Consider the following 21,467-nt stretch of genomic DNA (forward strand, 5'->3'; position numbering starts at 1 on the left):
CAAAAGCAAGATGCTCCACATGCTTTCTTGGAAGTAGTATTGTGTTCCTGTTTGCCTATGCACATTGCACCACTGATTTATATAGAGCCCTGCAGAGTTACACCCAGGTGGCATGGATAAGGCTTCCCCACCTCCCTCAGGGTACTTACAATATAAAGCAGACAGTGGCAAGACAGAAGGGAGCAGAGAGAGAGAGAGAGAAGGTGGGTACACAACCTCACATGTATCTAAATCAATAGTGGGGAGCAATTTTCAACTCAAGGGCCACATTCTCTCCTGGGCAACCTTCCAGGGGCCACCTGCCCATGGTGGGTGGGACCAGTAGCAAAAGTGGGCAAAGCAATAGGTGCAATTTCCTCACCCTTTTACAGGAGGCTACTTCTAAGGCTACTCGGACACCCTTTCTCTGTTCTCCATCCAGAAAAGCAAAAGGCATCATCAGTATGCAAGCACACTTTCCAGTCCAACCCACCTCCACCATGAGGAGGGCATGAAGCAGGGCTAGTCAGGGCTATGGCCTGGGGCGAGGCAGTGCAGTTGGGAAGAGTCCCGAGGATCAGGGGATACAACTTGAAGGCCCACCTTTGGCTCCTGGCCTGAGGTTCCCACCACTGACTTAAAGCTTGGTTATTGTTGGGACTGACAATTTGGAGGGTAAAGCCAAAGACCACACAGGAGAGGTGAATTCTGGAGATGAATATGAAGGATGGGAGAGAGATGAGATCAGTCCTGGGTTCACAGATGAAGTCAGCAAATGCAGGTTCCTCTCTGTCCACCCCACAAATAACTCCTAGGGCAGGCATAGCCCGACTCCGGCCCTCCAGATGTTTGGGACTACAATTCCCATCATCCCTGACCACTGGTCCTGTTAGCTAGGGATGATGGGATTTGTAGTCCCAAACATCTGGAGGGCCAGAATTTGCCTATGCCTGTCCTAGGGGCTGAGGTCCCTTTAGCCCCCCCCAATAAAATATTTGAGGGGGCTCCCTGTCCCAAAGTTGATGAGCATTGCCATTCAAATGGTGTGTGTGCACCACATCATGTGATCTATTATACCTGCTCCCCATATTTTATTCAAGTTGACACCCCTGGGACTCTCTCCTAGTAGCTCAGCCATCCCAGAACCCTTTTCTCCCCATCCCTGTCAGCAAGTAAGAGAAAATTTGGCTACCCCTGGGTTACAGGCACCCAGAACTTGCCCACGGATACTAAGGGGAATGGATTTATTTCATTGTTGATTAGGGGCATTTATATGTCAAACCAATCGAACATGTCCTCTGGGCAGTTTGCAGTTGTTTGTTTGTTTAATAATAAATTGTTAGATTTATTTTTGTGATCTTTCATCCAAAGATCACAGGGCAGTTTACAATTTAACCAATAACCAATAATAATAATAATAATAAAACACATGTAACAGCTAATATCTCTACACAAACTGCATCACTACAAAATGAATGTAGAACTGAAACCATGCGCTCCAAAACAACAACAACAACAACACTAAAACTCAAAAGTTTGTTTAAAATTCATGTGTGTATGAATGTACAGCTGATGCTGTAATGTGCACCTCTGCCCTGCACCACCGTCACTGCAACCAAGCAAGCAGTGTGCATATTATCCCCATTTAATGTATGGGCAATGAAGGCTGAGAGATAGAGAAGCACATCAATTTCACTTTCAGACACCCCCTTTTTTAAAAAAAACACCTCTGCCGGGTTGGTGGTCCATAAAATACGGACTGGAATTCCAGATCGTGATTGTGGCCCTGCCGCGCAAATGCCCATCAGTGTGCTAAGGTATCTTTGATCACAGCAGGCTCCCTTTCACCTCCCTTCTCCTGCAGGTGAGGCAGAGGAGCCATCAGCCATTAAACAGTCACTGGATATGGGGGGGAAATAATCTCTTGTGGAATGCAGCTTGACCCCCTGAGACCCTTTGCTGCAATTTCTCTTTGAGTGCATTCCAGGTAGCAGGCAGAAGCAGGAAAAATAGAAAGTGGATTTTGGTGCTGAGAAATCACAGCGGGAGTGGAGGATTAACTCAGTCACTCCTGGAAGAAATTAAATCTGGCGTACTAGCGAGGGGGGGACATGAAATCAGGCTTGGTGAAACAGCTCCAATTGCTTCATCCGCTCTTAAATTGGGTGTAAAATGCTTAGTCCAGCTATGTTTGGCAAAGGGGTTAGTTAAAGGAGAGGCTCTTCTTGTCTGCCCATAGGGGCTTCTCTGACATCTGTTTGGCAAGCCATGTGTCCAAGGACATATCATGAACAGCTGACGCACTCTACACCTTGTTGCTAAGGTTGCCATTTTTTTTCTGGCCCTGAATCTCCGTTTTTAACAGCTGCCTGCCATACAGAAATTAACCAGGTGACCTTTTCCTCCTGGCTTCATCTCTCTGTCAAAAAAAGCCCCACCCATTAAATTTCCAACTGTCAGAGGAACAATGGAAGAGGCCTTAAATTACCCACACTGACTGACAGTAGCTTTCTGGGGTTTCACGTAGGAGCTTTTCCTACCCCAATCTCATACCCTCCAACACCCTGAAAGCAAAAACCAGGGTGCCATCTTCCCAGACATGTTCTTCACTTTTTTCTTCTTCTTGCAACAGAATGGCAACCATTTTGGCCACTGTGATCTGGTGCAATTTTGCGCTGTGATCTCACCCTGAAAAAAGCACACACACACACACACACACACACACACGGAAGAAATCATGGTGCGAAATAATGCGAGATCCCGGTGCCCAAAATGGCTGCCATTCTCTAGCGAGGAAAAAATGGGATGTCCCAATTTTTCCAGGACACTTGCGATGTGTGCCACCTGGAGAATCTGTGGGTTGAACTTGAGAGCTTCTGTGTGCAAAGCAGAAACAACAACAACAACAACAACAACAACAACAACAACAACAACAACAACAACAACAACACAGTATTTATACCCTGCCCATACAACTGGTTGGGTTGCCCCAGCCCATGAGCTACAGTCTTCCCCAGTCTGGATGCAGTTAAGCAGGCCAGTAGAAAGAGGGGGCTCTCCACTCATGGCCAGTTCTGCTTTTCCAGGTTTTTCTCACATGACTGTTAGTGCTGCTATCCCCACCCATAATTCTCCTTAGAGCAGGGGAAATTGTCTTTCACCATTTTCAATTTCAAGTTGAAAGTCCTCTTAAGAGAACTCAAAACTTTGACCTTGCCTGGTCAACAGGGCAGGAAACAGGTCCAGGTTCCAGCAATGGCAGAGTTTAGAGACCCTGAATTTATGCTCCCTCGTGGTCTAGATTTTGATATCCTTGGCTGGCCCTGAGAGCAAAGAGGACTTGTACTCTCTCCCAACCCCCCCCCACCCGGCCGGGAAAGATGCCAAAAAAGCAGTTGGAGAATCCTAGGAGCTGGAGAGGCACCCAGACCCAGTGCTTTTTTTCTGGGGGGGGGGGACACAGGTGTACGCATACCTCTAAACATTTTGTGAATCTAAGTTTGGCCTCATTGACGAGCAGTGTTTCAATATGAGTAGGAAAATGAGAGTACCCCTAAACATTTTTTTTAAGAAAAAAAGCACTGCCCAGACCTAAGAGCAAACAAACATTTCCTCTACACACGTGATGCTTCAATGTGGAATGGGGAGAAATAGGGGAGCACTGTCTATTCTGCTGCTGAGGTAACACTTTCAAAGACAGACCCTTGCCAAAAATGTATCGGTCAGAGACAACTGGGAACTCCTCATGTGCTGCTATTAAAATAAAAATCCACTAATACGCTGGAACTATCCAGTTAAACGCCAATTACGAAACCCTGCAAGCTTCCCGGCTGCAGCATATTAATAACACAATTAAACATGTATCACTTAATGCAAATGGAAAAAAGATAGAACTTAATCGGATGGCAGTGCAACCCCAGGAAGTGACCATTTAGCAAACTAATGTCTATTTAATTATAGGCCCCTCCTCTGCAATAACCTAAAACACGCCAGTCTTTATCATTTCTTTTCTCAGAACTCAGTTGCAATGCTAGTCTGAGGAATTCCATCTCGGCTTCCCCGCATTGGCAGTGACTCAAGCCCTTGGACAGCTGTTGAGATTAAATTCCCCGAATGGTCCTTGGCATCTTCTCTTTTCTTTGCATTGTCCAGCTGCAAACAGCTGGATGGGACATATATTCCCACCACCAGCTTCTCTGGCATTTAATGTGGGTACATCCCAAGAGAGTGTTTTGGTATACCATGGCTACTACAGAATAATCCTTCACCTTCCCACTGGTAGGATGCTGGTTTCCAAGTGGATTCTTAGCCTAAGCGCTCATTTGGAAATACATGGTGAAGCCCATAAATTTAAAGCGTTGTGACACCACTTTAAAAAGTCCTGGCTTTGACTGCAGAACTCTGAAAGCTGTAGTTTGTTATGGGTGCTGAGAGTTGTTAGGAGACTGCCCCCTTCCAATTGCAGAACTACAATTCCTAGAGTTCCTGAGAAGGGGGATTGATTGCTAAACCACTCTGAGAATTGTAGCCAGCCTCACTGCTGCCTTGCCTGTCTCCTTTCTAGTAAAGGTAAAGGTAAAGGACCTCTGGGCGGTTAAGTCCAATCAAAGGCAACTATGGGGTTGCGACGCGCATCTTGCTTTTCAGGCAGGCCGAGGGAGCCGGCGTTTCTCCACAGACAGCTTTCTGGGTCATGTGACCAGCATGAGTAAGCCGCTTCTGGTGCAACGGGACACCGTGACGGAAACCAGAGCACATGGAAATGCTGTTTACCTTCCCGCCACAGCGATACCTATTTATCTACTTGCACTGGTGTGCTTTCAAATTGCCAGGTTGGCAGGAGTTGGGACAGAGCAACAGGAGCTCACCCCGTTGTGCAGATTCAAACCGCTGACCTTCCGATCAGCAAGCCAAGAGGCTCCGTGGTTTAGACCACAGCGCCACCTGCATCCTTTCCAGCAAGACAAAGTGACATTGATAATGGGAGATCAAGTCTCTGCATGACTGTATTATCAGGGGGTGATGGGGCCTGAATGCATGAAAGCTTCTAAGCATGTCCACCCAGGTGTGTTTCAAAGCCCCCATTCAGACCTTCGCACTCAACATGGGAAGCTTGGGGGGTGGAGTACCCAGGAACACCTGGGGGGTGAGACCGGCATGCAGACCACCTCCTTGTGCCCATGCCTCCTGAGCAAGGCTAGCGGTGTGAATGGAGCCATTTGTATCATTGTGTATTCATGTTGCCGGTTAGTGCGCAATGCTAAATAATAAAATAATTTGCCAAAAATGGGTCAGCTCATAGTAGGCCAGTTGATGAGTGGAGCATGTGGCAAACCACTGAGACGAATGGTTTTAACATGCAGAAACGCCAGCTTAAGGCTGATTGAAGCCACGTCCTGCCATGTCCAAACGGTCATGCACATCAACCCGCATAAATGGGAAATGGCGCATGTTTCCTGCTCCTCGGGGATCCGCAGCAATTTCCCTGCAGAAAGCACAAAGCCTGCGAGGTCAGGACCGGCTGGAGTCTCTCTGTGACGGGTGATCAGTTCAGGCTGACAGGTGTGAAGTTGGCAATTTTCTTTCCCAAAATGGCCAGATAAACAGGCTGGCAGCAGTCAGGGGAGATGGAGAGGGACGTGGAGATAAGGGGGGAATGGAAACAGAAAAGATGGGCAGCTGGAGCAGATCACTCAGCCAGCTCTGTCACAGACCAGAAGCAAAGAAAAGGATTAACCCTACACTGGCTGGCCCACCCACCACAAGAAACATCTTTGGGGTGAGATGGAAAAGAAATAGATTTACAGATCCAGGCAAGGGTATCTCTGGGCCCTTAAAGGATTCTGTAGGTTCTCAAAGGCATGCACCCATGATGTAAATGTGCATATGCTTAGATGATTAGATAGATAGATAGATAGATGATAGATGCCTGTGGGAAAATTAAGGTGGACTCTTGCCCCACCTCTGGCTCAGCCACCCTGTGGGCAAAGCTTTGTTTTCGTTTCATTTTTAAAGGGGGGGGGGAAGAGGCAGGAGGTATGAGAGGTCTGGCACGTAAGATCAGGGACTTGGGTCCCCAGGGCACCCTCTAACTCTGCTCCTGCATCCTATCCAAGAAAGGAAGAACCCTAATATTTTCCATTATACATAGGAGACCAGTTGGAAATATGGTCCTGAGTTGAGCAGACTTGGGTCTGGTCCAAAATTGCACAACTTTCAGTTCTCATACCTAACGCACACCCTCCAAGTGTCACAATATTCCAGGGACTGTCCCAGAATTACGAAAGCCACCCTGGCTTCTGATTTGATCCTGGAAGGTCCCTGTTTCCCCTGCCAGGGCTGAGCTCGGCAAGGAGGATGAGCCAAGTGATGTCCCAAGTGATGGTGGCAGCAACAGCAGTGACTTCTCCAAAGACCTCAGTAATCAAGCAGGGATACAAGGGATTACGTCCTACATAAAAATGTTAGCCGTGGGTGGGTGGGTGTTCAAAGTCTATGCATATGTATTTTAAGAAAATTTGTTGTTGTTGTTTGATTCTGCCTTAATTCTAAGCAATATTTTAAAACTAGTTTGATTTTAAAAATAGTACCTCTCCCTTGTACACTGGAAGCCAATTAAAACTACTTATATGATGAACAAGACCGTGTGTGTGTATGCTATGACTTAGGGGTTAATGGTATGATCTGCAGTAATTAAAAAGTAGAAAACAAAATCACACCCCCAATTTAATGCAGTGTGTTTTAATTGGATTTAGTTCATGCATATGCTTCATGTGAGCTCTGGCTAATACAGTCATACCTCGGTTTACAACCGCCTCGGTTTACAACCACCGCGGACCCATCTGGAACGGATTAATTCACTTTTCATTACTTTCAATGGGAAAGTTCGCTTCAGGTTAAGTACGCTTCAGGTTAAGTACAGACTTCCAGAACCAATTACACTCATACTTCGGGTTAAGTACGCTTCAGGTTGAGTACTCTGCGAACCCATCTGGAATGGATTAATCCACTTTCCATTACTTTCAATGGGAAAGTTCGCTTCAGGTTAAGTACGCTTCAGGTTAAGTACAGACTTCCAGAACCAATTGTGGTTGTAAACCGAGGTACCACTGTACTAAAGGGCAGCCTTTCCCCAACCTAGTTGCCTCCAGATGTTGTTAGACTACAACTTCCATCATTCCTGATGATTGGCCCTGTTGGCTGTGGATGATGGGAGCTGGAGTCCAACTACATCTGGAGCAGGTCGGCTTGGCAAAGGCAGGCTCATTATATCACCTCAGGCCTCCAGAGCCTCATCTAGTGGCAGGGGAAGACCAGGCCTGAATTAGATTCTGTGTTCGGGGACTCAGCTACATTAGTCAAAAAAAACAGTGCCTTAAATGTGTTATAAACATGCAGCACCAGATGGCACTGTAGAGCACAAAACTTTTCCATGCAATTTTACATAGGGGTTTTTCTTTTGTTATAACGATTTAATTTATGACTTATTTATAGCAATTTTTCCCCTGTGTGTAGATCCACCCCAGGTTTTCCTGAGAAAGACTAAGGACTTGATTATTGTGAGGGTAAACACAAGAAAGATGGCAGAACCCTATTGCATATTTTTAAATGTAAAAATGAAAAAAGGGCTTATAAGGAACTAAATTACATTCACAAGCAGGGGCGGGTCTACTATGAAACTAATGAAGTTTAAACTTCAGGGACCCTAATCCCAGAGGGGCCCCAGAAGCATCTTTGGTCCCCATTGTTGTTGTTGTTGTTTTTTTAAAAAATGGGTCCAGTAAACCCAATTTGAGTTGCACGACTCGATTGATTGATTGATTTTATTTTTTTGAATATATTTCAACAATCCCAAAGTTTGAGAGTTAGTAGTGCACATGTAATTGTTGTGGTAAACAACCCCACGGAAGAAGATAACAGTGGTTACCCAGACCTCGTGGCTGGTTGTGAGGAGACCACAATGACATTTCAAGCTTCAGGGCGCCCAAAATGTAGGACTGCCACTTTTCCCCAGGTGATTCTGCGGGCCTTTGCTAAAAAATAAAAGAAAGGCCACAAACAGACAGAGTTCCCGGCTCAGACATCATCTCTCCTTGCCAGTTGCTGTCTGGCTACTGGCCAAGCTGCCCCTGAGGGCAGTGGCAATTGAAAGAAGAAAGCTTCATGGAAGGAAATAAAACATGAATTCAAGCACAAGGTTCCCAGGTTGGGTACCATGCTTAACACAACAGCTATACTGTATAGTATTTTAACTTTAGGGTAAGGAAAATCTGTGGAGACGGTGATCTGGTCTTTAAAAGGAGTCCTTTCAATATAATGTTGGCTTAAAGACATAGCCTTGAATATCTGCTGGGAAGGATATGTCCAGATTTTCCAACAGTTTCAATGTATTATTCAGGGGAAGAGAGACGCAGTCACGAGGCCAGGATGAATGCTGAGCAGCTGTTAAAGCAGCCTCTAGCCCAGGGGCCGTCCATTTTGTTGGGCCACTGGGCCCATTTGGAATTTCGAAAAAGGGTCGCAGGTGCTAGTCACAAAATGGCTGCTCTGGGGGTGATATGCCATAACATAAAATGGCCACCACGTCTAAAAAAAGCTGAAGAAGGGGCAAAATATGGGGCAGGCGGGCCTCCATTAGATTCCACACCTCCAGTGGAGGCGAAAAGGCAGCTACATCAGGACCACCACTCTCTGATTCAAAGAGAAGCTTCTTTTTGCTCCTTTCCAGAAAGGGAAGGAGGGTGGGTGTCCAGTCCTTGCAATGGAATATGGGCATGTTTCAGGGAACGTGTACAGTGTACGAGAGGCTGAGCTGGTGCGGACAGGAACTAAGCAGGAAGAGCAAATGGTGTCTCATTGTGCTGTGGATTTCTGAGAGGGATTTTGTTCAGACCTTTCATGGGTGCCATAGGAGGTACTGGCAAACACAGTTGCCCCTAGGGCACTACGTTGGTGCCCCCTGCTCTAGCCTGCTTGAGAATGCAGGGCCGGCCCTAACAGTGGATAGAGTGGAGTAGATGCCTCAGATGGCTGATGAAGGGGATTGGGCAGAGATGGCGAGGAAATGGAGAACAGAGCTGTGTGTGCCACGAAGTCTGACTTGCATGCCTTGGTCTGCTGCTCTCAAGCTAAGTCAACCCTGATACCCCCTGTCTGATTGATTGATTGATTGACTGACTGACTGAATAGCATTTGTATACCACCACTTGATTGTAAAAAGCTCTGACAGGCCCCACATATATGGGAGACCATCTCCTTCTATTGAGAATCTCCTGGGTGTTATGATCAGCAGAGGGGTCCCTCTTAGTTGTTCCACCTCCCTCAGAAGTTTGGGGTGGTGGTTACCTGGGCGATGACTATCCCTAAGGTAGCCCTTAAATCCTGGATTTCCCTACCCACAAGGGTGAGTCTGGCACCTTCATTATACAACTTTTGGTTCTGTTCATTTCAATTCACAAATCAATTTCATTGCAATGGGCCTACTCTGAATAGATTTTAGTTTAGTTGGCTGCACCCTTATAGGGTTGCATCCAATGAGCAGGCCCATTGAGATCAACGGGCATGACTTATGATTCATTCACTGCAGTGGGATTACTCAGAGTGAAATGTGGTTGCATAAAAACCTTATATCTATGCCTAAAGCTGAACTGTGCTGCGAGGAGCTCTGGCAACGAGCTGTTTCTAAGAGGGCAATTTGAGAAACTCTCCCCCCTCCCCGCCCTGCTCTCTCTGTGGGAATTTTGGAATCACACCTGTTCCTCGTTTGTTCCAAGGAAACCCAAACTGGGAGGGCACCCGCTCCAGGCTTCCTGCATCTCCAACAGAGCAAGAGAGAGCCCCATGTTATGGTTTTATCCCCTCATTGCTCAGCTGTGAGAGGGACAGGCCTGGGAAAAGAAAGGCAGAAATTCCCTCTGGGTTGTTGCTACAGCGCCATTTGCCACATTGGAGCCAGGCTCTCCCTCCCTCCCTCCCGTTTCCAGTTCAGTGCCCAATCTGTGTGCCTTTGTTCTCTTTACTGCGCTTGGCTAGCTGTGTTGAACCAGCTGTTGGGAATCTAGATTTATACATACCAGGGATTTGTGGGGCCTCCTCCCTCACCCTCCCAAGCCTCGAGATCTTTCATTCGCCTTATCAAGACTCACTTTCCTCAAAATTCTTCTGGTGCTTCTCCAGAACAAGAACCTCAAAATTCCTCTCGAGAAAAAGCCACGAGAAACACTAGTTCCGGGGCAGGGAAATGGTGCTGTTGGACTATTGCTTCCCTCACCTTTGTCCATGCTGGTTTGGGCTGAGGACAGCTGGAGTTTGACCACATCTGGAGGGCCACAGCTTCTCCACTCATCTCATACCAACTTTGGCCAATGCAAAGAGAGGTTCTTCACCAGCCCTCACCTCCCAACAGAGTCTCCAGGACAGTTGAGGATTGTGGTGTCCATAGGACAGCTGGACTAGTAATCCGTGACAGGATTAGTCAACATAATGACTACAACTCCCATCATTTGTGACCAATGGCTCTGCTGATTTGGGCTGGTAGTAATTGAAGTCCAACAACATCTGGAAGTCGTGATCCCTGATATGTGGTAATGCTTTCTTTCTGAGGGCATCAAGAAAGGGTGTCTTATCATTCATTCCCCCCTTGAGGTGTTATCTCCTCCTTCCATTTCTGACCATTGAGAATCCTGTAAACCCTTTATAGTCTATTTAAAAAGCTGTTTCCCCATATGTGAAGACCATTGAAGTGTAAGAAAACAAGAGAATATATTAAGAAACATGTCAGGATGGAATTAGATAAGACAGAACCTTAAACCGCAATTGTATGTATTTTGGATTATAAACATGGATGCCGGGTGAGCGGGAAGTTAAATTGGAATTGTTGAATTGGAATATAATTGTTGAGTAACAAATTATTTGCATATGGAAAAAAAGAATAAAATATTGTTATAAAAAAGAACAGAAAGAGTGTGTTATCAAAACTCTTTGGGTTCCCTACAGATTCCTTTGCTGATCTAACCAAGGTACAGCCTGAAAGCTGGCAGCAACTCTTAGGCAATTTGAGCAATGCGTTTCACAAGGACATAAAAACAGCCTGCTAGACCAGAAGCATTCTCCTTCAAACAGTGGAGGTAGAACATAACCATCATTATCTACCAGTGCTCAGCTCTCAACAGGGCCCCCAAGTGTCAAGGAAAGGCAAAAAGGTGATGTCCGCAATGCACCTCAGCTAAACATGCACATCAATGTTCTCTGTGGGTTCATTCCCATAGACAGCAACGGATGTGCAGTGCCACTGTTAAAATTCCACTCGTTTTAGTAGCACTTTTCTTTGGCTTCTGGTGAAATTCTGCTGACATGTCTTCAAATTTGTCCTGAAATTTGCTGCGAGGGGGGAACCAAACAAACCCAAACCCAAGGGCATCTTGGACACATACACAGCAGTGATCCGCTAAGCGGCAAGGTAGTCTCTGCTGGAGCTCTGAGCCTGACAGATGGTATTGGAAGCCGGAGCTCCTTGGGCATAGGCCAAATGCTGCTCTGATAAGGAAGGGCAATGGAAGAGCAAGATGGCTGCCAGACCAAACCAAAGGAAGTGCCGTACCATAACCTCCTCCTTCTAGAGCAGATCCTGCAAGGAGCGCTGAGGCCAAATCCATCTATCCAAACAGTCCCCACCCCCATTGCTGCCACTGTCTATCTATTTCCCTTTCCCCCGAAGGCAACCTGAAATGACAGGTCCCCAGCTGGCACTCAGAAGGACACACCATGGCTTCTCCTGCCGGCCAGGGACCTAGTGACACATCCCTGTGATCCAAAGTGACAGCCACATTCTGGTTGAAGATCATAGTGGGGTCATTTCTCGTTCTTTGGCCCCTTCTGAGCCAGCTCCAGTAGAAAGGAAAATGATGCTTCCCCCAGATCTCACAGAACCACATTTCCTAGGGGCTCCTTGGGCAGAGAGCTCAGAAGCCAGGCACATGGGGATCTGATGAACCACAAGGGGGAATGAGCTAGCAGTTTTCCAGATATTCTTGGACTACAACTCCCATCAGCCCTGACCATTGGCCATGGTGGCTAATGGGAGTTGGGAGTCCACAGGTTCTCTACCCCAGGTTACTGAAAATGAAATTTCAAGATGGTGCTCAGATTTCCCTGCCTTAAAAGTGAAGTAACTCTGCCATTTCAAATGAAGGTGGGAAATTGTACGAAGGATGACATTCCTCGAGTGGTGGAATTTCTTTAAACTCCTAAGATGCCACTGAGCTTTACCTAATCATGAAATTTGGATAGTCCTATTTAGGTAAGGGAAACATCTGATGAAATTCAGTGAAGGCAATCCTGCTCCCCCCCCCAACTTTAATAAGTTACCAAGAGTTCTGAAGGGCAGTTTGTGCACCCCAGACCAGGGACAAGCAGAGAGGGGATGGAGACTGTGGCCCGTGAACTGCAAGGGCATGTCAGGTGGCATTTTAAAAAGCTTAGCCACTCAGATGTCACAGGACAATTGGGCAGCCCCCAAATGTGGGCTGCCTATAGCCTCAACAACAGTATGGCCACATCCATGCACGGAAACTGACAACTGGCATACCTGCCAAGTTGCTGTCGCAGAAATAAGGGACCAGGCAGAAGTAGCAGACCGGAAGTAGCGCTGCCGCCATTTTGGAACTGGGCGGAGCATGCTCAGAAGTGACTTTTGATGCTGCTTTTCCCAGTTCCAAAATGGTCGCCGCGCCAGAAGTCGCACTGCAGCCATTTTGGAACTGGGCAGAGCAGCATCAAAAGTCACTTCTGAGCATGCTCCGCCCAGTTCCAAAATGGCCGTTGCGCCAGAATAAACTGGGGGAAAACAAAAAAAATCCGTTTTTTTCAGCTAGGAACAGCTGGAAAAATGGGGATTTCCCGGGGAATACGGGAGACTTGGCAGCTATGACAACTGGTGGATTGGCTGAGCTGTGAAACCAGACTTATTTCCCCACTTGGGCTTAGGCAAACCCAGGTAGCATGAACAGCTTCTAGTCATGATAGGTATACTTTGCTTCCACTTTCAGAGACGGCACAACTCTGAATACCATTTGCTTGGAATCACACGCGGAGGAGAGCACTGTTGCGTTTAGACTCTACTTGTGAGCTTCTCATAGGCAATCTGGTTGGCTACTGCGACAACAGGATCCTGGATTGGACATCCCTTTGGCCTGATCTAGCAGGGCATTTAAATGCTATCTCTTTTAGTGTGCATATTTGCACATAGGAGCAGGCCATGCCCAAGTGGAGAAGGGAGGAAAGGGTCAAGAGGCTCAGAGGCACTCAGTGTCTATACTAGTCCCATGCACATACAGAAGGGGGTTGATAGGAGGGAGGCTTCTTTCAAGGTGATGGGGATGTCTTGGGGGGGGCATGTGGGGAAAGGGCTTGGGAACCTAGGAAGCTGCCTTACTCCTGAGTCACACTACTGGTGGTCCTAGCTCAGTATCATTTACACTGACCAGCTCTTCAGGGTTATCTGAAGTGGGACAATCCCAGCCCTTACTGGAGACTGAGAATAGGAGTTTCTGCCTGCAAAGCAGATGCTCTAACCCTGAGCTACAGCCCTTAAGGTAAAGGAAGCTGCTTTCTACCAAATCACGCCTCTGGTCTATCCAGTTCTATTGTCTACACTGATGGGCAGTGGCTCTCCAGGTTTTCAGGCAGGGATCTCTCCCGGCCCTACCCAGAGATCCCAGAGACTGAACCTGGGACCCTCTGCAGGGAAAGGTGACACTCTGCCACTTAGCTATGGGGAAATGCTGTAAGAGGAAGGAGAGGCTTAGGAGGAATCCCTTGCAATTCTCTCCTGAAGCAAAAGGGAGAATCAGAGGACAAGGAGAAGGGCAGGAAGAGTCTGCTTGCCAAGCAGCTTCCTTCCAAAATGGCTTCTATGCACCGTAATCCAGCTACTACAAGCAGACTGACAGCAGGTTATCAGAAGCCACAGGGAGCCTGAGAGTAGCTGATGTTACTGCCAGCTTCCCCTCCATCCATCCCACTCTCCCAAGATGCATATAGTTTTGCCTACAGTCCAGGAGGCAGAGAACCAGACCCACTGCAGGCTTCCAAAGGAGAAACAGAACCAGGCACTCCAGCTTCTTTGTTTTAAAATTCTTTATTTATAAAAAAGTACATTTCTTTCCACAGTTGAACCACTAGTTCTCTCTTTTTTAAAAATTTTATACAAGTAAAAGAGGGCGAAGCCATTATTGCTTCCCCCAAAATGAAAAATCCCCCAGTTCAGCCCAAACAACAACAACAACAAAAGAACGATGACAAAAGTTATTATTACAAAGGATGGGGAAACAAAATAAAAAGAAATAAAAAGTAAAGAAACAAAAATAATAATAATCATAAAAGCAATTTCAGTCCATTACATTATTCATAATATTCTTTTCTTTCTCTCTCTCTTTCTTTTTACAAAAGCACTTACAACACAGATTACCAAAAAAGTAGATTTTTTTTTTACGAATGCTGTTTTTATTTATTTATCTTATGTCACAATGATCATTACAGCAGCAGGTGGGATGGGAGAAGAGGGGAGGGAAAGGGTGTGGATACAGTCACGAGTGGATGAAAACACTTTGGAGATTTTTTTTCTTTTTTAATGGAAAATAAAATAATCATCCAAGTTTTCATCTGGTGTGCAATTAATCCCCATGGTTATCTATTTACACCGGTTTGAGTATCTTACCCTAGAGAGCCATTACATATACATTCGCTTTCAAGAGAAGAAGGACCCACGGAATGTTCTAGCAAAACAGAATACCCCCACCCTCCCCATTTAGCACCACGTTAACACAAAAAATTCACACCCTTGTACTTTTGGTTAATCGTCAGGAACGCCCTTGGGTTCCAGTAGTGACACGGACGACCAAGGTTTGAACCGGGGCCTGGTTTATGGAACTACATTGGGATCAGGCTGAGCAGCATGGTTCCCTGTGACTGGAAAGTGGTATGAGGCATCAGGATTGGCTAGCCCGAGTGAATAAATACTAGGATCCTAGCCCTTTGTCTTTGTAAGGTCAACCAGTGATATGTTCGCTTCAGGTAAAGACACTGATCTCAGGGATCACCTGAGCTGGAAAGGTTTTGTATTTGGGTAGAGTGGCTCACACCACCACCCAAAAGGCTGGCCACCCCAAGCACCCACAAAATTCCCCATGAGGGAACCTGGCACCCACAAATTTCGGTGCCAGGGCCATGCACGCTGCATGGCACCCACGGCCCTGGGCTCCCATGGTTGCGGGGCCAAGCTGGCCACTATAGTTGCAGTCATCGACTTGTATTTAGACCAGCGTCAAACCAGGCTTTTAAAGCTCTAGGATTCCACCTTAAACAGTCCTGGCTTCTGGGAGCTGTAGTTTATTATGCGTGCTGGGAGCTGTTAGGGGATCCTGACAACCTGCTGCATTTCCCCGAGTTCCCCACGAAGAGGGATTGATTGTTAAACCACTCTGGGACTAACTCTGGAAGGGGAATAGGGGTCTCCCTACAGTGCTCAGCACCCTTAACAAACTACAGCTCCCAGAATCTGGGTGGGGGCAGCCCTGGCTGTTTTGCAGTGCTTCAAATCTATGACGTGAATGTGGCTGTAGATTCCCAGCTATTTCCCTGACAGAATTCTCAGGGAGCCTAACCATATCTCAACTGCCCACTCACAATATTTTGCCTCAATCAATCATTTGCCTTCCTTTTAAGGATTTGAAAAACCCCTTTGGCCAAATCTCCCGGCGATTCTACTCAAGCAACGAACGGCTTTCTGGCATCACCACCCCCTTAAAAAACCTAAATGGCTTCTTCTTCCCCAGTGTGCATCTTGCTTTGCAATCAACCCCACCCCAATGTTTGTGCCTCCCCCCCCCCACTACTACAGGAAACCTTCCCTTTCTCTCTCTCACTCTTAAATGGGCTGATTAAAAATGATTCAAAGGGAGGCGAGGAAAGAAAATCGGTCCCATAATTAAATAAGGGAAATCAAATCGCTACGGTAAATTGAGATGGGTAATCCCGGACATAAATCCCATCAGAAAAACACCTGCCATGTTCTATTTCAAATGAATTTAATTTGGCCGATAACACAGATTTCTTCCCCCCACCTTTTTTTTTGCTGGAATGGGGTCCAGGAATGGGGGGTGACAGAGAGAAGTTTGTGCCCAGAAGCATTGTTCCTCTCCCACCCCACTGCACATCTTTGGGATCAACCTCACATTAATCAAAATAGGCAAGGGATCGAGAAAATGTGGGGAGTGGTTCTAACAATAGACTACTAGTCATAAAAGTTAAATGGAACCTCCAGGTCAGGGGCAGTCTACCCTTGAGAACCAGATGTTGCAGGCAACAGGATAGGGGCTGCTGCTTTTGTGCTATGGCTGTGCAATTTCGGGCAGCAGGTGGCTGCCTGGTGTTGGGAACAGGATGTTGGTTCTCTAGCGGTCTCTGCCACTTTGGTCCTTTCCCGATGTTGCTGAACTACAACTCCCAACAGCCCCAGCAAACATGGTCAATGGCTAGTCACTAGTGAGAGTTTTAGTTCAGCAACATCTGGAGGGCCAGAGGATTCCCTGCAACCGCTTTACTGTGTCACCTCCAAGTCTCTGGACCAGACAGCAACTAGTGTTTCTTCCTTCTGTAATGTGGCTTGTGCCAAAGTTGCTATGCACCCCAATTGCATACAAAATGGCCACCTCAACACCTACAGTATGGCTCAGTGGCTGGAGAGCCTGATACAAGATGCAACACTCTAAGAAGAACAACAGGAGAGAGGAACTCCCAGTCTGGAGCTTAAGGGGCTTCTCTGTCAGGCCTGCGGGACCTCTCCATCACGCCAGCAGATTCAGTACAAGCTGGTCTCCAAACTGGCAGCAAAGTGGACTGAGAAGAGAGGTGGGGGGCAATAAATGGGGAAATTGGAGGGCTCAGAATGTGATTGGAGATTCTTATTAACAAGGACTGAATGTGGCCCAAATGTTGAGCCATGCGCAGCCAATACACTAGGTGTGGGGGTGAAGATATACTGGTACCTAGAACAAAATAAAAAAAATTCCTTCCAGTAGCACCTTAGAGACCAACTAGAAGAAGAAAACTATACAGCCGAACTCATGGTTTGGTTATTTGTTTTACATTTCCCCAAACTGCCCCAGTCCTTCTCCTTTCATTGCTGCCATTGGATGCAACACTATTTTACTCTCATAAGTTGGTCAGGAGTGAAGACAGGAAGCATTGTCCTCACTCAGAACTATGTTATATCACCATGGGCATCGACCAGAAGCCATAGTGTGGGCAATCCTTCTTGCCCTCACTCTAAAGGGGCTTCTGGGAGAGAAAACATGATGGTTGTCATGTTAAAGTTAATTTCCTTTTTCCCTTTTATGCTCAAGCCCTAACTCAGCCTTTTCTCTTTCCTTCCTTCCTTCCTTCCTTCCTTCCTTCCTTCCTTCCTTCCTTCCTTCCTTCCTTCCTTCCTTCCTTCCTCTTTCTGCCTCAAGTGGCTCACCAGAAAAGCAGTGGAACCCAAAACAGCCTACGGTCCTAGTAAGATTTTTTCCCCAACTGGAACTTAGTTCTGGCAACTCGCACATGAGTACCACTATAAGAGAACAAGTGAGGCATTCGTGGTGAGTTCTGGCACCTCTTTTTCAAGAAAAATAATACTGGTTCTAATCTTGGTGATTCCTGGCAAGGCCTCTATGAGCTGCGCTCTTCGTGACTTGGTGTAATGGAGGTGAATCAAGAGTTAACAGAGCATCCCCTTATAAATTAACCAGGTTGGCTTTCTAACCACCCCATCCTCCCGCTTATTTTAATTTTTTAATTTACATTGCCACCAAATTTTGGCGGGAAAGAAAATAAATGTGAGTAGGTTTGCAGTCTGTGTCCTGTTCAGGCAACACATGCTCAGAAAGGATAAAAGTAGCCTAAAGCCGTTTCAGAGGATTTCTGAATACTTCTCAGATGGACTTTCCACCTTTCTGAGGTGCTAATAAACCTTTGCCTAAAACAAAATTCAAGGAAAGCGAGGAAAACAGAGCCCATGCTCAATAGCTGCTTGCATTTCAAGAGACACAAACTTTCCTAGGACTATTGGTGGTTCCTGGTTCTTGGTGGGGTGTTGGTGGAGAAAAGCAGAAATCCCGTATCTCGAAGCACCCACCTGGTGCTTCTATCCAGCTATGGGTCTATACTGCAGTTCTTCCCAACTATGGGTCCCCAAAGGTCACTGGGTGACCCCGCCATCTCCAGAAAGCATAGCCACTGGCCAGGGATGATGGCAACATGGATCTCCAGATACCTACAGCTGCAGCAACGGATGCTCCTAGTGCTACCAGAGGCCTGGCACTGACAAAAGCCTTGCTCCATAATTTTTTGTTCTATTTTTTTTTTCCTTTACAGGCATCTTATTTCACGCTATGGATTAACTGTGAATCATTTAGCCTTGCTAATTAGGGTCCCGCGGGGGTCTTGCATCCAATTCAGGGCCGCTTAATACATGCTGAATTTCCTACACAGATTATCGATGCTGCGCAAACAGCGACGCGGCACCCGCGCATTCTCCTGCATGCCAAATTAACACCCGCCTCTTTCGCCTTGGAAGCGTGGCCTGGAAGCTCCAGTTGGGTGCTGTCATACGTCTATATGGAAGTAGTATCTGTCGCATTATCTGGAGTCCTGCTCGCTTCAGCAGGCACAGTACGAAGGCTGGTGGTTGCTTTGCCTCCCCATTCCATGGCAGATTAAGAAGGACAAGTGCATAGATGTACATACAGGAAATCTGTCCTGGGCGTTGGACTCCTAATTGATTCATTACATGGGCCAATGGAGAGATAGGTCTATCTGTGATATTGGCCATCATATGTCTGCAGATCAGATGTGTCCAGGATCAAAATGTCCCACCTGCATTATCCATATGAAGCATTATCACACCACAACTGTGGCATATAATGTAAGGGTGCAGAGCATTGTTAAGAGACCTCTATTCCCTCCACAGAGTTGCACTTCTCAGAGGGGTTTAACAACTGATCCCTCTTCCAGGAGAACTCTGGGAATTGTAGTACTGCGAGGAGAATAGGGGCTGCCTGACAAGTCCCAGGACTCTTAACAAACTACACTTCCCAGGATTCTATGTTTGGGGTAGGCCATGGCTGTTTAAAGTGGTATGGTATTGCTTTAAACATATAGTGCAGCTTAGCCAGCATAACTTCCTCCCAAAGAATCCTGGGCACTGTAGTTTTGACTGTGTTGGACATGCTCTACGGTTCCCAGGGCTCTCTGGGGAGAGCAGATGACTGCTGAAGCCTGCAGAGTAGATCCCTCCAAGAGGAATGCAGCAGATGCTGCCTCTGTTTTTGCTACAGCCTTTGACAAACTGCTCTGTGCCCTGTGGCTATTGAAGACACAGATGCAATATTTAGATCAGGGCTTGCTTTTTGTTTGTTCGAAACCTTTCTCGTTTTCTCTTACAAGGAGCCAACAGCTTATGTACAGATCTCTCTGTGCATTCCACATGGCCATGGTCTTGAAGCCATCTGGAGGGATATTTGGGATCTTGGATGTATCAGATTTCACTAAAAGGAAAAAACTGTGGATACTGAATGTGCACAGGTTGGGGTGCATAAGCACAAGACCTACCTCTGATCTATGCATATCCAGTATCCATGGATACAAGACATCTGAGAGGGGCTCAAGTTTCCAGATCTCATTACTGCCTGTAAAAACATCTGTTTTTTTCCCCTCTGTTCCTCACCCCTTTCTTGAAAAAAGCATATGATGCCCCTTCCCATCATCCAGATTATTTGAAAACTCAGCTCTCAACATATGAGAAAATGATGCACATCTAGTCATATCAATGCAAACAAATGTGTCATTTATTCAGGTTGTGGAATTTCGGCCTCCCAGATGCAGAAAATTTTGGAATCCATTTCCCCTGCGGTCTACACGTCCTGCTTCTGCCTTCCCTCAATACATGCAACAGAAGGAGGGGATCTTTCGCCCCTGAAAGATGTCACATGGCAGAAGTCCCCTGTGCTCAGTCTGAGAGAAGCCTCCGGCGGTCAATGAACCATGGGAATGAAAGTTATGCACACAGCGAGCAGCCGCTGCCACCCCTGTGGCTGCAGCTGAAAAATGTTACCTCCTCTTCCTCAGCGAGGTGGTTCGTGGCAATGGCTCCTGCATGCCAAGTCCCCAATATTTAAAGAAACGCTATCAGCACACCCACTTCCATTCCCTGCAAGCAATGATGGGTGTGCATGCATGGTCAAGCGAGGACTGATCCTGCGGAGGAGGCAACATCTTGCCTGATCCAGCCCTTGGAGATTTCATCCTCCTTCATAGAGCAATACTTGGGAATGTGGGACATTGCCCTTGGACTAAGCCAGGCATCAGGAAGGTGCCTTATATGGAGTCCCTCTAAGGTAAAAAAGGTAAAGGACCCCTGGACGGTTAAGTCCAGTCAAAGGCGACTATGGGGTTGTGGCACTCATCTTGCTTTCAGGCCGAGGGAGCCGGTGTTTGTCCACAGACAGCTTTCTGGGTCATGTGGCAAACATGACTAAACAGCTTCTGGCGCAACGGAACACCGTGATGGAAACCAGAGCACACGGAAACGCCGCTTACTTTCCCGCCGCAGCGGTACCTTTTTATCTACTTGCACTGGCATGCTTTCAAACTGCTAGGTTGGCAGGAGCTGGGACAGAGCAACGGGAGCTCACTCCATCGTGTGGATTCAAACCGCCGACCTTCTGATCGGCTAGTCCAAAAGGCTCAGTGGTTTAGACCACAGCGCCACCCGCATTCCCCTGTGGAGTCCATCTACCTCTGTACTGTCTCCACTGACTGGCAGAGGGTCTCTGGGATTTCAGGCAGGGCTCTCTTCCAGCCCTACCTGGAGATGCCATTGGGGATCGAACTTGGGACCTCCTGCATGCAAGGAACACCCTTGAGCACCGAGCTGTGGCCTGTCACTTGCAGCCTTCAAGTAATACTGAGCGCGTGGGAAGGGAATCACTCTGCACAGCCAACCCAGAGCAGGAGGTTGGCAGGAGTTAGCAGAGAGGGCCACGGGATTTGAATGGCCCATTGGCAACCTCTATGTTGGGCCCAATTTGACTCTGTAAGGATGTCTGTGGTACCCCTTCCTTGTTTATCTATGTGCAGGGCAGGGGGGGGGAAGGAAACTTTGATAACACACAGTTTTCTGAACATGTACCAAAAGCCTCATGAGGCATGCCCATCGGGGGGGGGGGGCCTTTGGGAGATAGGAAGCTTGCCTTATACTGAGCCAGACCACTGTTTGTCCATCTAGCTCAGTATTGTCCGCACTGACTGGCAGCAGCTCTCCGGGATTTCAGGCAGGGGTCTTTCCAAGCCCTATTTGGGAGGGGTTGCTCAGGACCTTCTGCATGCAAAGCAGTGCTCTGCCATTGAGCTACGGCCCTCGGACGCTCCACCCCTCCAACTGAAAATAA

General features: G+C 47.1%; 1 protein-coding gene across 4 annotated transcripts in view; it reads right to left on the minus strand.

Annotated features, from left to right (window-relative positions):
• NECTIN1 (nectin cell adhesion molecule 1) overlaps positions 1 to 21,467 on the minus strand; it is a 186,809-nt gene that overhangs the window by 34,382 nt on the left and 130,960 nt on the right. The window lies entirely within an intron of this gene.

Source organism: Zootoca vivipara, chromosome 14 (genome assembly GCF_965207765.1).
Source record: "Zootoca vivipara chromosome 14, rZooViv2.hap1.1, whole genome shotgun sequence".
NCBI lineage: Eukaryota > Metazoa > Chordata > Lepidosauria > Squamata > Lacertidae > Zootoca > Zootoca vivipara.